This window comes from Pipistrellus kuhlii, unplaced genomic scaffold, assembly GCF_014108245.1.
Source record: "Pipistrellus kuhlii isolate mPipKuh1 unplaced genomic scaffold, mPipKuh1.p scaffold_m20_p_19, whole genome shotgun sequence".
Taxonomy (NCBI): domain Eukaryota; kingdom Metazoa; phylum Chordata; class Mammalia; order Chiroptera; family Vespertilionidae; genus Pipistrellus; species Pipistrellus kuhlii.
In genome coordinates, this window is record NW_023425504.1 from 9,077,253 (window position 1) to 9,093,870 (window position 16,618).

The 16,618-nt window shown below is 41.8% G+C and overlaps 2 pseudogenes; one reads left to right on the forward strand and one right to left on the reverse strand.

Moving 5' to 3' along the window:
* The first annotated feature begins 3,021 nt into the window (after window positions 1–3,021).
* LOC118722032 lies at window positions 3,022–3,810 on the forward strand (annotated as a pseudogene).
* A 4,293-nt stretch (window positions 3,811–8,103) lies between these two features.
* LOC118721942 lies at window positions 8,104–13,347 on the reverse strand (annotated as a pseudogene).
* Between the last annotated feature and the right edge of the window lie 3,271 nt (window positions 13,348–16,618).

Sequence of the window (16,618 nt, forward strand, 5' to 3'; positions counted from 1 at the left end):
ATTGATTTAAAATGTTGTCTCCCTTTTATTTATTGGAATTCTCAATTCATCAATCAATACAATATTTTTGAGTTTGACCTCTATGACCAACACTGTGCATAGAAATGTAAGAGGCATAGAACTGGAATGTAAGAGGCATAGAACTGGAATCCCGCCCTCAAGTCAGTCATGGAGCAATGTCTCTAAACTTAGATGATTATCATAAATACCATCCCTAGAGATGATTATCACAAATACCATATGACTGAGTAGGTCTGGGTTATGGCCCAGGTCTTTCTCAAAGCTACTTGAAGAATTCTGATAAACAGCCATGATTGAAAATCACTGCTCCAGTGATCTATATATTTTTAGGTTTTGATAGATCTATGAAGATGATAAAGTCAGATGTTTCCTAAAGAGTGTGTGTGTGGGGGGGGGGGGGGGGGAAGGGGAGGAGCACACTAGTGATGGGACTGAAACACACAAACTTTATTTTTATTTACTTTATTTTTAAAATATATTTTATTGATTTTTTTACAGAGAGGAAGGGAGAGGGATAGAGAGCTAGAAACATCGATGAGAGAGAAACATCGATCAGCTGCTTCCTGCACACCCCCTCCTAGGATGTACCCTCAACCAGGGTACATGCCCTTGGAGGAATCAAATATGGGACCCTTCAGTTTGCAGGCTGACACTATCCGCTGAGCCAAACTAGTTAAGGCCAAACTTTATTTTTAAGTATATATTTTAATGTACATTAAGAAAGATATAGCCATTTTATAAACCTATTATTTCACTGATATGATCATTTCCTTTTATTAAGATGTATTTAATTCTAACAAATATTATAATATGGATAAACCTTGAAGACATATGCTAAGTGAAATAAGCCAGTCAAAAGAGGATAAATACTATATGAGTCCAGTTATATGAAATACCTAGAAACATACAATCTTCCAAAACTAAGTCAGGGAGAATCAGAAAACCTGAATAAACTGATAACAACTAGTGAAATTGAAGCAGTAATAAAAAATCTCCCAACTAATAAAAGTCCTTGACCAGATGTTTTCATAGGGGAGTTTTACTAAACATTCAAAGAAGAACTAAAACCTATCTTTCTTAAACTATTCCAAACAATTCAAGAGGAAGGAAAACTTCCAAGCTCTTTTAATGAGGCCAGCATTATCCTAATTCCAAAACCAGATAAAGATACCACAAAGAAAGAGAATTACTGGCTAACATCCCAGATGAATGTTAGCCAGTAGATGCTAAAATCCTCAACAAAATATTAGCAAATCGGATACAGCAATATATTACAAAGATCATACACAATGACCAAGAAGGATTTATTCTGGGGATGCAAGGCCAGTACAATATCCACAAATCAATAAGTGTAATATATCACATAAACAAAATGAAGGATAAAAATCACATAATCATATCACTAGATGCATAAAAAGCATTTGAGAAAATCCAGTACTCATTTTTTATTTAAAAAAACAAACAACCACAGCAATATGGGACTGGAGGGATCATACCTCAACATAATAAGGCTATATATGACAAACTTACAGCCAACATCATGCTCAATGGGCAAAAATTAAAAACGTTTCCCTAAGTACAGAAACAAGACAGAGATGTCCATTTTCACGACTTTTATACAACACAGTACTGGAAATCATAGCCACAGTGATCATACAGGAAAAAAAAAACAAAAGGCACCCAAATTGGAAAGGAGGAAATCAAACTCTAATTACTCACAAATGGCATGATATTATACATAGAAAACCCCAAGGACTCCATCAAAAACCTACTATCCTATATAATAAAATGCTAATATGCAAACAGAACAAACTGCAGAACAACCGAACAACTGGTCATATGATGTGCACTGACCACCAGGGGACATACAGTGGGATGGTGGACGAGGTGAGCAGGGATGCCAGACCAAGGTGGGGCGCCTGTCGCTATCATCAGGGTGAGCCTCTGGTGGTTAATGAAAATTTTTTGCTCCTGCATGCCATGGTCCTGCCTGGTGCTCACACCTGCTGCCAGTGCCAGCCCGACATTCACCTGCAGCCAGCACCAGAGTCGCTGCTTGCACCCATTGCATGTGCCCAGCACCATTCCCAATCACTCAGGGCCATCAGTGGGTACGAGTGGTGTCTGCCAGCCCTGATCGCCCTTGAGGGCTTCTCCATCTCCCCTTGCTCCTGAAGGGTGATTGGATCAGCAGCAGCCTCTCGCACCCACTGAAGGCGCTGGCCCTGCTCGCACCCACTGTTTGTGCCAGCCCCAATCATTCTGTGCCATCAGTGCATGGGAGTGGTGGTGGCAGGAGCAGTGCTGCTGTCAGATAGGGGAATGGGGGGCCGCTGCAGGAGGGGCTGGGCAGGTGGGCAGAGGATGGGCCGAGATCTGCCCCTGTGCTTACTGCAGCCTCATAGCCCACAGTTCCTTTCAAGGTGCACGAATTCATGCACTGGGGCCCTAGTATTTAATAAATGAATTCAGCAAAGTAGCAGAATACAAAATTAACATCCATTTTGTGTTTTTGCATGTACCTGTCTAAATTCCAAAAGGGAACCCTAGTACACTGCTGGTGGGATGCAGATTGGTATTTTTATAAACAAATAATGAACTCTCAGAAAGAGAAAGTTAAAAAAAAACACACATTTAATATAACAACAATAACAACAACAAAATACTTAGGAATAAACTTAACCAAGGAGGTAAAAGATCTGTACTTGGAAAACTATAGGACAATGAAAAAAAGTAGTAGAGGAAGATACAAACAAGTGAAAGCATATACTGTTTTCATTAATTGGAAGACTTAACATCATTAATATGTTCATTCTAGCCAAAGCAATCTACAGATTCAACACAATCCCCATTAAAATACCAATGGTAGGATGCTGCTGTGGAGTATGGCCGTGGGCAGCCAGGCAGCAGCCTCAGCTTCCCTGTGCTACAGCCAAGCCAACTCCCCATCTAGGAGTGGTGTCACAATATTCTTGGAGGCAGCAGTACTCTGCCCAGACTGCAGCACATCGGGGTCATCAAGGTGGTTTTCCGAAGTCAGGACTGGACTGAGAAGTGGGGAGGCCCAGGACAGAAGCCAGTTGGTGTGTTTTGTCTTTGTCTCAAAGAAGAGCTGGTTCAGGAGAGAGTCATTCCCTGCTCCCTGTCCTGATCACACTTCCCTCCCTGTCCTGGCCCGTCCTTAGCTCCATAGCTCGCCCTCCTTTCAGGCCTCTGACTGCATCTGAGCTCCTTCCCTGTGCCCTGGAATCCTGGGTGGTGGCCACCCCAGCAGCCCCAACAAGCTGATTAGTGTGGCATCAGGGGACACATCAGCTTACCTGGCAGCAGGATAAATGCCCGCTGACCCCTGGTGAATGAGGCCACCACTCACACCGATGGCTCCCAAAGACCTGCCCAGTGTCTGTGCCCAGTGTGAGGGAGTCCAGAAGCCCAAGGTTGCCACAGGGTCTCTGCCAGCTTGGCCATGAACCAGGAGCCACCCAAGGCCGAGATCCTCTCAGCCACCAGGGTGATGGGGGGGCCCCGTCACTCCCAGGAAAGGGTCCTCCAAATTCAAGCAGGGCAAACCTGGCAGTTCAAGAGCAAGCCCCCCAAGAAAGGTGTCCAAGGGTTTGGGGATGACATCCTTGGAATGGAAGGCCTGGGGATAGACATCACCATCATCTGCCCGCGGGAGGCCTTCAACCATCTGGAGCTGCACAAGCTGGCCCACTATGGCACCATCTAGCTGCATCTGTTGTCCCAACCCCATTGTCCCCCCCCCCCACCTCCACCCCACATACACACTCAGGATTAGTGTGAGGAGGCCAACCTGCAGCCAGGGCATCAAGATTGCAAGATGTCTGGAGACCTTCAAAGGGCAGCTACATCAGGCCCCCAGACATCAGGACCCCCTCCCCCCTCCCCTGCCTCCTCTCAGGATGCCCTTGCAGGCCGGCCAGGCGCTGCCTGACCTCCCGGGAGTCCGGCCCACATCCTCTCTCCTCCTGCAGCTGGAAAACCAGGGCAGGAGGAGCTCTGCCCATAGCCACTCCTAGCTGGTACCACCAGGTCAGCATGGTGGGTGGCCATGCTCAGTCTCCCTGTTTCAAAATAAAATGATCATGCCTCCATCAAAAAATAAAAAATAAAATACCAATGGTATATTTAACAGATCTAGAAAAATATTACAAAAATTGATATGGAACCACAAAAGACCCAAAATAGCCACAGTAATCTTGAGAAAGAAGAACAAAGGTGGAGGGATCACAACACCAGATATCAAATTATACTATAAGGTCACTGTAATCAAAACAGCCTGGTACTGTCACAAGAACAGGCATGTAGATCAATGGAATAGAACAGAGAACCCAGAAATCAACCTACATCAATATGGTCAATTAATATTTGACAAAGAAGATAAGATAATACAATAGAGTAAAGACAGTCTCTTCAATAAATGGTGCTAGGAAAATTGGACAAATACATGCAAAAAAAAATTAAACTACCACTAAATTATACCAAATATAATAATAAACTCAAAATAGATAAAATACTTAAATGTAAGTCACAAAACCATAAAAATCCTAGAAGAAAACATCGACAGCAAAATCTCAGACCTCTCACAAACAGAATTTTCACTGAAACATCTTCTAGTGCAAAAGAAACAAAGGAAAAAATAAACAAATGGGACTGCATCGAAATAAAAAGCTTCTCACAGCAAAAGAAATTAAAATTAAAATGAAACCCACTGTATGGGAGAATATATTCACCAATGATACATCTGGTAAGGGGTCAATTTTGAAAATATATGAAGAACTCATACAGCTCAACAAAAGGAAGACAGATAAGCCGATTAAAAGTGGGCAAAGGACCTAAATAGACACTTTTCCAAAGTGGGCATACAGATGGCCAAGAGACATATGAAAAGATCTTCAATGTCACTAATTATCTGAGAGATGCAAATTAAGATCACAATGAGGTACCACCTCATACTTGCCGGAATAGCTACCATCAATAAATCAACAAAAAACAAGTGCTTCTGAGGTTGTGGAGAAAAAGGAACCCTAGTATACTGCTGGTGGGAATGCAGAATGGTGCAGCCCCTATGGAAAACAATATGTAGTTTCCTAAAAAAAATAAAAAATAAAAATAAAAAAATTAAATTAAATTAAAAATTAAAAATTAAAAATTAACTGCCATTTGGCCCAGCAACCCCACTTCTAGGAATATATCCTAAAAATTCCAAAACACCAGTCACAAAGAAGATATAAACCCCTATGTTCATAGCAGCATTATTTATAATAGCTAAGATTTAGAAACAATCTAAGGGTCCATTAAGATGAGTGGATTAAAAAGCTGTGGTACATTTACACCATGGAATATTATGTGACTATAAAAAAAGGATCTCTTACCCTTTGAGACAGTATGGATAGAACTAAAAATTATTACACTAAGCAAAATAAGCCAGTCAGAGAAAGGTAAGTATCACACAATCTCACTTATATGTAGAATCTAATCAACAAAATAAACTGACAAATTGATCCAGAGGCATGGATGCGTGGAACAGTCTGATAGATCTCAGAGGGGAGATGGTGGGGGAACAGGAAGAAATTAACCAAAGAACTTATATGCATACTGGTACTAGAGGCCCAGTGCACAAATTCATGCATGGGTGGGGTCCCTCAGCCTGGCTGGCGATCAGGTTGATTGGGGCCAGCTGGCCAGGGGGAGGGACCACGGGAGGTTTGCCAACCATAGGAAGATGGCTGTGGGAGTGCAGTTACCACCAGGGGGCAGCTCCTGTGTTAAGCCTCTGCCCCCTGGTGCTCAGTGTGCAACATAGTGACCGGTCAACCAGTTGTTCGGTCAACTGATCATACTGATTGCTTAGGCTTATATATATATAGATATGCATAGTCCATGGACACAGATAATAGTGTTGTGAAGGCCAGTGGTGGAGCAGGGGCTGGGTGGAGGGGGGCAAAGAAGGTGAAATGTGGGACATCTGTAATACTGTCAACAATTTAAATAAACAATTTTTTTTTAAATAGCAGTACAACCAGGACTTAGTCATCTATGAAAAGGCAGACATAAAAAGGAGAGGAATACTGGATGATCCCAAGGTTTCTGAGTTTAGATGTTGTGGTAGTGCCCTCAGCTGAAATGAAAAAAGTGAGAAGAGGAGATGGTTTGGTGCAAAGGTGAAACATTTAGTTTTGAATATAGGGTATTTGAGGTAATGGTAGAACATCCAAGTAGAGATGATGCCCAAGTAACTTGAAATATGGAATTGGAGCTTGGGTTAGAAGTTCAAGGTCATTAAGCTCATTTTAACTCTGGATACTTTATACAAGGATGGCCTTCTAGTGACATGTTCATTTTTATTTAGCATTGATTTAAAGACATATTGTTTTCATAAAATATTGTGGTGTAAGACTTTGAATATAAGGGAGTAAACACTTAATTGTCTTCAAAGCCAGAAAACATCAAGGAAAGGGTGGGAATGGCCCAAGTGAGTAATTACAAATTTTCTTTTCTGGAAAGAAAAGAGAGAAAAACCATAGTGTAATTTCCAGTTGTCCTTTCTTGGAGCTCTAATGCATAGAAGGATTTAGTGTCCTTGTTACCCAATGCAACCTTTCAAAGAACTGTTGGATGAGAATTTAGTAATGAACCTTTGGGAACACCTTGTATGGAATCCAGCTCCCCTGCAATTAATGCATTATGACAGCTGCTCAAATGATTTATATCAGGGTATCACATAACACCACCTCATTTGACAAAGAGAGAATGGGAAGATTGACAATATTTGCTGTGCTGTCTTTTACATACGAGCTCAGTATATGAAAGGCTATACCCCCTTAAGCATGACTGACAAAATTCTTGGACTTGCTATCCCACAAAAATCTCATCTCTGATTTCTGTGAGTCAAACTACTGGAAAATGTCCGAGTTGGGGTAAAAACAGCATGTTTAGCAGATGTTCTGCTGTGCTATGCTCTTAGAAGAGAGCAAGAGAGGAAATGGTTTTCTTTGGACACATTTATAGACAGAGGTACTGTGGGAGCCTTTTCTTCTAAACCAGTTTCCTGGTTTAGAAAACCAGGAGAAAAAATCAGGAAAACTTATGAAGTTTGTTTTTAGCCCTTTCACCTCTCTTCCTGTCTTCTGTTTCTTTCCTCACAACTATTGTTTTGGGTTGTTTTTTTTTTAGGGGTTAAAATGTATTTTAATAATTTGATGCTGCATTGTTGCTCCATTTCTAGAAAAACTCCAGAAGTATCATGGACAAATCAAACATGGTACACCAATTTAAAAAATACATAGCTTCACTACCTAAGATGGGCAATGCTTAGAGCTACTGTCTGACCTTCAGCATACAGCAAACCTGCTCCCAAGACTGTACTAGACCTATCAAGAAAAGCTGTTGGACAGCAATATCAAACACAAAAGGGCCATTCCAGGGTTGTCCTTACCCAGGAAAAAAAGTGGAGGCAAGTTAATATAAGATTTTTAAAGATATACTAAAATGAGAATCTCTAAGAGAAAATGTCTTCCTTAGGACATGAAGGGATAATATATGGGACACAACAGAACCGTATGTATGTTATCTGTGATTTCTGTGGACATTTTGGCTTAAATTCTAACCTGGGAGTGAATGAAATGATGGGGTTAAGGTCATGGGGGGGGTGTTTATGGTTTTTGTGGTATATGTGGCAGTGTCTATGGGGTTGGGAAATTTAAGAATGAGGACACAAATAGAACAAGATAAACAAAGAAAGGAATGATCAAGATTAATGGGGGCTCTAACTGGATCCACTTTGCCATTGTTCCCCCCTCCCAAGCCCTCAGTAATCACATGAGACTTCAGGAATGCATCACACAGTTATGATTAAATGATATATCACACAGAACTGATTTGTTAAATATTGCCCATCCCTTGCCCACTGCCTCTAGCACAATCCCTAGAGTAGTACAGGCAGGGAAGACCCAACTATTGGAAGGAATCTCTAACACTTTTCCAGGATACAATTCTGGCTACCCAAAAAGTGTCCTTCTCTTAAGGGTTTTGTGAAACTAAACTTCAATTTTATTAGTATCAGCGATTTTTGTTTGAAGAAAATTCAGCTCCGGGATCTGCACAGTTGAATGCAGGAGGTGTTCCACCAATTGTTCTTATTCCTTCCATTGTAGCAGTGTGGCCAAAACATTTGGTAGTTGGTAGGGTCAATCTCAAGGTTTCATCTGGCATCATAGTAGAAGGCCCTGGAGGAGCTGAGGTAACAGCAGGCATAGGAGCAGGGGGGAGGGGCATGGCACTTCTGTTGTTTATGCCCATAGCACCTTCCATAGTTGTCTGGCCCATTTGTATCTCCTGCTGTCTGGCATCAGGGAAGAACCCCTTGAATTATTCTTGTTGTCATGGCCTCTCTTCTTCATGTTGTCTGTGCTCCTCCCCTGGTCTGAGCTCAAGCTGCTTTAGTTTTTGCACTTCTTGATTGTACAGGTTTTCAATCCTCCAAATTCTTTCATGTATCATCAAATCCTGCCTCATTAGCATGCCTTGGTGCTCATGGTGAGCAGCCTCCATCTCATTTTTTAATGAGCTTCCTTGATGTTGTGATCCACTTGGTCCTGCTGCTACTTCTCCATCTCAATGAGTGTCTTCCAGTGATTGGCATACTCATACTCAAAGGAGCCAGGCTGTGCAAATCGAAGTGACTGCTCCCACTTGCTCCTTGTGAAACTGCTGATTCTTTAAAACCAGATTCTCTGGAATTCCTCCATCATCTAACTGGTCCATGGGCTCCACAGTCACAGGCAAAGGCAATGTAGTAAACAGGAAAGAGCCTTCACTGCTTCTGTCCAGAGCTTTCCAAGCAGCTGTCTTCCCTGAGAATTCAACAATGCCTTTTGCTGAGGGCCTTCCTCAATTATCCACAATAACTATCGCCCTCTCCATCTGGCTGAACACAAAAGGGCTTCCTCCAGCAGTTTGTTGGATACATACTGAGGAAGGGTTCAGACTGTAAGGGATACTCTGTGCTCGGCAAAGTACACATGCAGCTGCTTTCCACGGAGTGGCATGTTGTCCAGCTCTACTTTAGCAATTTCTGCTAGAGTTTGTGTTTCCAAGCAGATAAAGCCAAAGCTCTTATCGTTATGAATGAAGACTTTGCCTGACTTCCCATATTTCTCAAATATTCCCTCACTTCATCCTCAGTGATATTAGGAGAAAGATGGCACTCAAAGAGCTAGGTACATTAGGTGAAGGTCTTCTCTCCTGGCTTCCTAAAATTCTTCAGGTCAATAGTCAAGCCTTCATTTTGGCTGCTGGCTTGTTGCCCTTTTACAGGTATTGATGCAGTAGTGTCTGCTGCTCTTGCTGCTGCCTTGGAGCATGGTTTTGCTCCTCCAAGTTAAAGGTTTTATTCTCCTTTTTGCACCCCTCTATCGACTGTTCTCACCTCAGACTAATGGTGACCACAACTAGTTTCAATAGTTTACAGGCTTACTTCCAAGTGCCCAGAGCTATCACACAGCCCCAGATTTCCACTGTGATGCCTCGCTAAAACTAATAATAATAACTACTATGTATTGAAAAATAACAATGTGCCAGACATTGTTCTAGGTGCTTTATATAAGCATTATCTCAATTAGATCTCAAATAAACTTATGAGGTAAATACTATTATTCACCTCATTTTATAGATTAAGAAAGTGAAGCTTAAAGAGGTTAGATAGATTTTATTAAGGCACAAACTCAAGTCCAGTGCCCTTTTCATTACATCACTTTTTTGTCATAGAGTGATAAGAAAGAAAAGGACATACCTGGCCATCCATAGCAGTCATATCAACTCGAACAACCAGAAGATTCTCACATCACATTTAAAAAAAAACATTTTTATTGATTTTTAGAGTGAGAGGAAGGCAGAGAGAGAAACAATGATGTGAGAGAGAAACAAGGATCAGCTGCCTCCTGCCCCTCTGCCTCCAGGGGGGATTTAAGCCTGCAACACGGGCATGTGCACTGACAGAGAATGAAACCAGCAACCTTTTGGTGCATGGGACAACCCCCAACTAACTGAGCCACACTGGTAAGGGCTCATATCATATTTTTTTCAGCAATTAACTTGCCAAAAGATCTTAAATCTAACCCTAAGACAGACTCCACTAATGGTCCAAAGGAAACTGTGGAAATGTTTTTTATCGTTGATATAGGTAAAAAGAGAGTTTGGGTGTGACAATAAATTTATAGGTGCTTTTAGATGAGAAAACTATAACATGTATTTTCTGTTGTCATTTCAAGTGATTTTTTTTGAATTTGCACTTTGTTTCTATCTAACCCCTTTCATGACCAATTTATGATGGAGCTTTAATGCCAACATCCCTTTCATAATCTCTTTACTGATACATCAGTCTTAAAGTGGCACAAGATTTGAGGGGCACTAAGAAAACTTCAGGATTTGTATTTATTCCCCTATTAAATTGTAAGTCCTCTGAAAGGGTAGGCTATTGTCACTACTTGAATAATCACACAGTTTCTTATTGATATTAGTTCATCCCATTGTTTTCCAATATGAAGGCTAAGAACCATGATTATAGTTCATGTTGGATGGAGAATTAGGGGCAAAGGACAAGCTGCAATTGGGGTTCTGGAAGGGAGCCACCAAGAGAAGCCTAGGCTCCTTCTCAAATTTATTGAGGGTCAGTGCTGACCCTTAGCATGTGGCTTTCTATATGGCTAATCAATACGGAGCTCACATTAAGACCCCTTGTCTTCTGTCTATGATTTGCAGGAAGCTGAAGGAAGATCATATATATAATATGTTGAGGAAGCTGACCCCTGCTGACCCACCCTGAGAAGGGCTTGGTTTCAAGGTGGTTGTCCAGCAGTAAACAGGACTTATACCAAGTATTTCACACTCTTTCACCTAGATCTCCCTGTGCCAAACAAGATGGATGGTTGAGATCAAGTGGGATTAACAGCCAGAATAAGGCATTTTTCTCTGTTTATTTACTTTTCAATAAAACTAAGTAGCCCACAAAAGAGTCAAACCAGTGAGTCTGCCCCTCCTTGGTATACACTAGGCTTGGCATTGTACCATGAAAGATATATTCTTGGCCACCAACTTCTCTATCTTCAAACCATAGAATGTCAGAGCAGTAGGAAGACTCCTAACTCACACAGTTCCACCCTTAGTTGCACAAACAAGGGACAGAGCAGCTCAGAGAAGGAGATGGATTTGCTCAAGGTCGTGAAGTGAGATAATTGTGGGCTAAAACCCAGATGTCCTGATTCCTGGATGAGTACTCTTCCACTCCACCACATTGTAACCTCATCAATGGCAGACCTCCAATTAGGGCCTCTTGGCTTACATCTGTTTCAGCTCCTAGCTGGCTTTTGGGGCTCACTTTGTAATCCAAGGCCGTTTGGATAGTGCCTCAGTGTCATTCTGGATTGTTCTTCCCAGATCAACTGAGATACAGGCCAGGATAGAACACTGCCACAAAATCAGTCCCCCCTGGCCTCTGCACTATGAGTAAAGGAAAATAAATGTCTCCGTCTTCTGTCTGGGGCTCTCAGATTGCTAAACAGATGTCTGTCTCAAAATGACTCCTTAGATACTAGGCAGGGAAAATATTGGTTACATGCCCTGGTAAGGGAACACAAGCTTTTATAGTGCCAAAGAGCCGCTGTTGCCTACCTCCCCCTCTCCCCCACAGGTCCAAATGTACAAAATGTTGAATTTTCCTTGTCAAAGATGTGTGCAGAGCCCACTACTTGAAACATTCTGGTTATCCCTCTGTTTTTGGAAAATTTGCTTTTTAAGTACAAGCTTGAGCTCTTCTCAGAAGGCCTTACCTGTTCTTCCACCAGGCACTAGACTCTTGACACAGTTTTTCCATTCACATGAAATAACCAGTATTTCCCCAGTCCTGACCAAAAAAGAAAAAAAAGAAAAAAGAAAATATGTCATTTTGTTTAGCGTTCTGTATTCCATTTATTTGCATGCTTCTCCTCCCTGAACCCACAGGACTGTGGCAATGAATGGGCACTATTTTTGGAGCTAACCTAAGTGAAAGGACAGTGGCACTGGAGTGAGGAATTTGAAAAGGGATTCCTATGTCTCTGGTGCTAGGCTCTGCTCCTATTTCACTTTAAGCCTCAACTCAGTAAAAGTAATCATTTGGTGTTGCTGCCTAATGCTGAAGATACTTAGTTCCTGCTGGGTCTACTTTCAACAGCTCAAATATAGCAGGGTACACAAGTTGGAGCATGTTCCTTAGGAAGGGTTCATGACATATGGCCACTCGCTTAGCAGGGCCAAAACTATTTCTCCCTGGAGGCTGACAGCTGCTCTGCTGAGGCCCTCTGGACAGGCTAGGCAGCCTTCCAAGATGGGAAAGTACATTTATTCTCCACCATCACCTTTACCATCAAAAAAAGAAGCTAGAGTGAGACTGTCTTCTTACATAGTTTAAGTTAGGGATGGCTCTACATAAACTTCATATGATTCAAGTGACATGCCTAGGACCAGCTTTAGGCAAAGCTGAAAGAGGTGACCATCTACACATTCTGATATAATGGCTGTCCGGAAGGGCTGTAATTATCTCTGCTTCCAGGCCATTATGCTGACAGAAATCTTAGACCAAATATGTAAGTTATGGATTCTGACATCTCCACCATTTCCTTTTAAGGGAAACTACATGGCCCGTGGTTCTTACTTAAGAAAATAGCCCTAGACTATTCTTTGAAACTTGAATGGTTACTTCTTTAGTCATGAATGAACATTTGACCTGAGGGCACTGACTCTATTGCCTGGTGGATGACTTTGTATGAAGTGGACTAGCTAGAAAGCCATGCTTAATAGGGCAATGGGAAGTAGCTAGGACAAATCCTTGGGATGCAAGTATGAAAACACTGGGATTTTTAATTCATTGGTAGCAGAAGCATAAATGAAAAGGTACTAGACCAAACCAGAGAACAACTGCAGTGTTGTTTCTTTTTAGTGGAAGAACACTTGATAACATTCCAGCTATTGAAGAGATAATGAGATTCAATCCCTAAAAACTCTCTTAGTTCCTGAATGATGCCAAATCCTAAGTTACTCTTAGAAGTTTTGAAGGCACATTTATTTGTCTTCATGTAGTTGGGGGTCAGGCTGAAATATGCAAAAGAGATCCTTCTCTTGAGAGTAATGGGTAAAAAATCATAGCATCAGTGGGCTCTTTTCCCTTAGAACTAACCTTAGACTATTGGTAAGCCTTGGTAAGCCCACCAATTTCTTGCATATCATATAAAAGTCCCATCCTCCGTCCTTTTCTCTAATTCCATCCATCTGCCCAAATCTAGTCCAAGACTCATCATCACTTGATGTGGCCAGCTTCCCAGCAGGGTGACAAGGAAATCAATCTCTCTCTTTCTGAGCATTCCAACCCAGATCAATCCAATAAGGCAGTATACAAGAGCCTTCTGTCACCTTGCCTATAGTGGGAGAATACCAACTTAGCTTTTACCTTTAGATCTAGGCCAACATGATTGCAGATTTCCAACTAAAATTTCAGGCCTTATACATGGTCCCCACACTGACTAATGTGGGCACCAAGAGGGGTTGGGCACAAAGCCAATGTTGATTTGTGGCAGCTCCGAAGGCCTTTCAAGGCATAATAATTATCCTTCCAAGCCTCTTGTCATAAATAGCTAGCATGAGTGATTTTGCAGTATTTTTTAAGTTGCATGGGCAGTTCATTTTGGGCTTGGTGTTGTGGACAGAATTGTGAAAGAACCCTAACTATCCCAGATTTTACCAAAAGCCAACCCTATCATCTTTTTTCAGTCTGAGATGAATTAGCCTGTGTGGGGAAGCAAAGAAAGATAAATGATACAAGGCCACTGTTTTCAAACCTCTGGAAAATCCGTGGTGGAAAATATTCATGACACAGATATTTGTACCATCATATGGTGAGAGCCCAATAGAATTTCCTCTAGAAAAAGAACCTAGATGATAGTGTCCCTCAAGTAGGCCCATCTGAACCAGTTTTTGAAATTCAACCCTCCATTTATGATATTTATGCTGGAGATTAGCTAGGCCTGCACTGATGGAAAAAGGATGCTCTAGGTGACATCTCAAGAATCTCTGTACATAGTGGGAGAAATGGCCATGGAAGTTATAGAATGATTCCAGGACCCAATGGACTAAGCAAAATCTCATTTCACTGCTGGATCCATACAACAAAAATCAATTTTGCAGCTTCAGTTACAGAAAAAGTGAAAACTTCGAAGCTAATATAACTCTAGATTTTTCTTTTTTAAAATAAATCTTTATTGCTCAGATTATTACAATTGTTCCTCTTTTTTCTCCCCCTAGCTCCCCTCCACCCAGTTCCCACCCCACCCTCTGCCCTTACCCCCCTACTGTCCTCATCCATAGGTATACAATTTGTCCAGTCTCTTCCTGCACCCCCCAGAACCCTTTCCCCATGAGAATAGTCAGTCCACTCCCTTTCTATGCCCCTGATTCTATTATATGAACCAGTTTATTCTGTTCATCAGATTTGTTATTCACTTAATTTTTAGATTCACTTGTTGATAGTTATGTATTTGTTGTTCATAATTTTTATCTTTACCTTTTTTCTTCTTAAAGAATACCTTTCAGCATTTCATATAATATTGGCTTGGCGGTGATGAACTCCTTTAGCTTTTTCTTATCTGTTAAACTCTTTATCTGACCTTCAATTCTGAATGATAGCTTTGCTGGGTAGAGTAATCTTGGTTGTAGGTTCTTGCTACTCATCACTTTGACTATTTCTTGCCACTCCCTTCTGGCCTGCATAGTTTCTGTTGAGAAATCAGCTGACAGTCATATGGGTACTCCGTTGTAAGTAACTGTTTTTCTCTTGCTGCCTTTAATATTCTCTCTTTGTATTTTGCTCTTGGCATTTTAATTATGATGTGTCTTGGTGTGATCCTCTTTTGATTCCTTTTGTTTGGAGTTCTCTGCACTTCCTGGACTTGTAAGTCTATTTCTCTCACCAGGTGGGGGAAATTTTCTGTCAATATTTATTCAAATATTTATTCAAATATCTTACTCTCTCTCTTCTTCTGGCACCCCCATAATTCAGATGTTGGTATGCTTGAAGTTGTCCCAGAGGCTCCTTACACTATCTTCATATTTTTGGATTCTTTTTGGTTTTTGCTTTTCTAGTTGGGTGTTTTTGCTTCTTTATATTTCAAATCTTTGACTTGATTCTTGTGATCCTGTAGTCTGCTGTTGGATATTTGTATATTCTTTATTTCAGTCATTGTATGCTTAATTTCTAGTTGGTCCTTTTTCATATCCTCAGGGGTCTCAATAAATTTATTGGCTGTTTCTAGAAAATTCTTGAAAAACCATATAACCGTAGTTTTGAACTCTATATCCAGTAGTTTGCTTTCCTACATTTTTTTTTTACTTGTGCCCTGTTTCTTTGTCTCCACATTTTTGCTGCATCTCTGTGTTGATAGCATAGCTCTGTGTGCTAGGTGTCCTATAGGGCCCAGTGGCTCAGCCTCCCCAGTTACCTGAGGTGGACACTCTTGGTGCACGCCTTTGTGGGCTGTGTGCACAGTCTTGTTGTAGTTAAGCCTTGATTGTTGTTGGTATCACTGGGAGGAATTGACGCCAAGGCCAACTGGCTGTGAGGATCAGCTGTGTCTACAATGGGAGAACTTCTAAGCTGGAGACACCCTTATGAGACAAGACTTGCTTCAGTGGGGCTTTGGTGCTCACTGAGTCTTCCCCCTAAGTGTGTCCCTTATGGATCTGAGGAGTTGTAATCTGGATGGTCCCACTCTGACTCCTGAGTACACTGGCTCTTGGATCTCCAAGGAGGTGCTAATTTAGTTTCTGTCTGAGGCCACCCAGCAGGAGCTATGGAGAGATCTACAGATTCCTCTTCTTTGTTTGGATTTTGGAGGTACCCAAATGAAGCCCAGCTGTGTAGCAATTCAGGCTGCTGTGGGGCTTTGGGCCTTCTTTTTGATGTTCTGTGTCTTTCTGGCTCAGCTGCAATTTGTTAGATAATTGTAGATTTCAAAGGACCAAGCCATTCATATGCAAAAGCCTCTGTGCACAGCTTTGGGGTGGGTTCTCAGGGTGGAGCAAACAGCAATGTCTTCCCATCAGCCCTGCCCTAAGAGGCCCCTGGGTCTCAGTGTCTCTTAGTAATCGCTGTAAGCACCTCTGAGAGAAAGCTGCCCTCGAGTTTTACTTGATGCCAGACAGTCCAGTTTTTCTCTGTATGAGTCTGGGTTCCCAGAGTATCACCCAGAACTGGAATTAAAGAGCAGTTGGGAGCTTTTGTCTCCCTCCTGATTGAAAAACATAGCCACATACTCAGCTGCCAGCCCTCTCCGCACCCGCTTGCCTCTGTACCTCTGCACTTTACTTCTGAAGCTCCTCTGAGTCTCAGTATGCTTTTCTCTTTCCTTCTAGTTGTAGAATTTGCACTCAGCCATCCTGTGGTTCTGTATGATGTCCATTTTGTCTTTTAGTTGTAGTTTTGAAATTGTTGTGCGAGGCAGCAAATTCAAGTGTTTACCTATGCCGCCATCTCGGTTTCTCCCCTAAA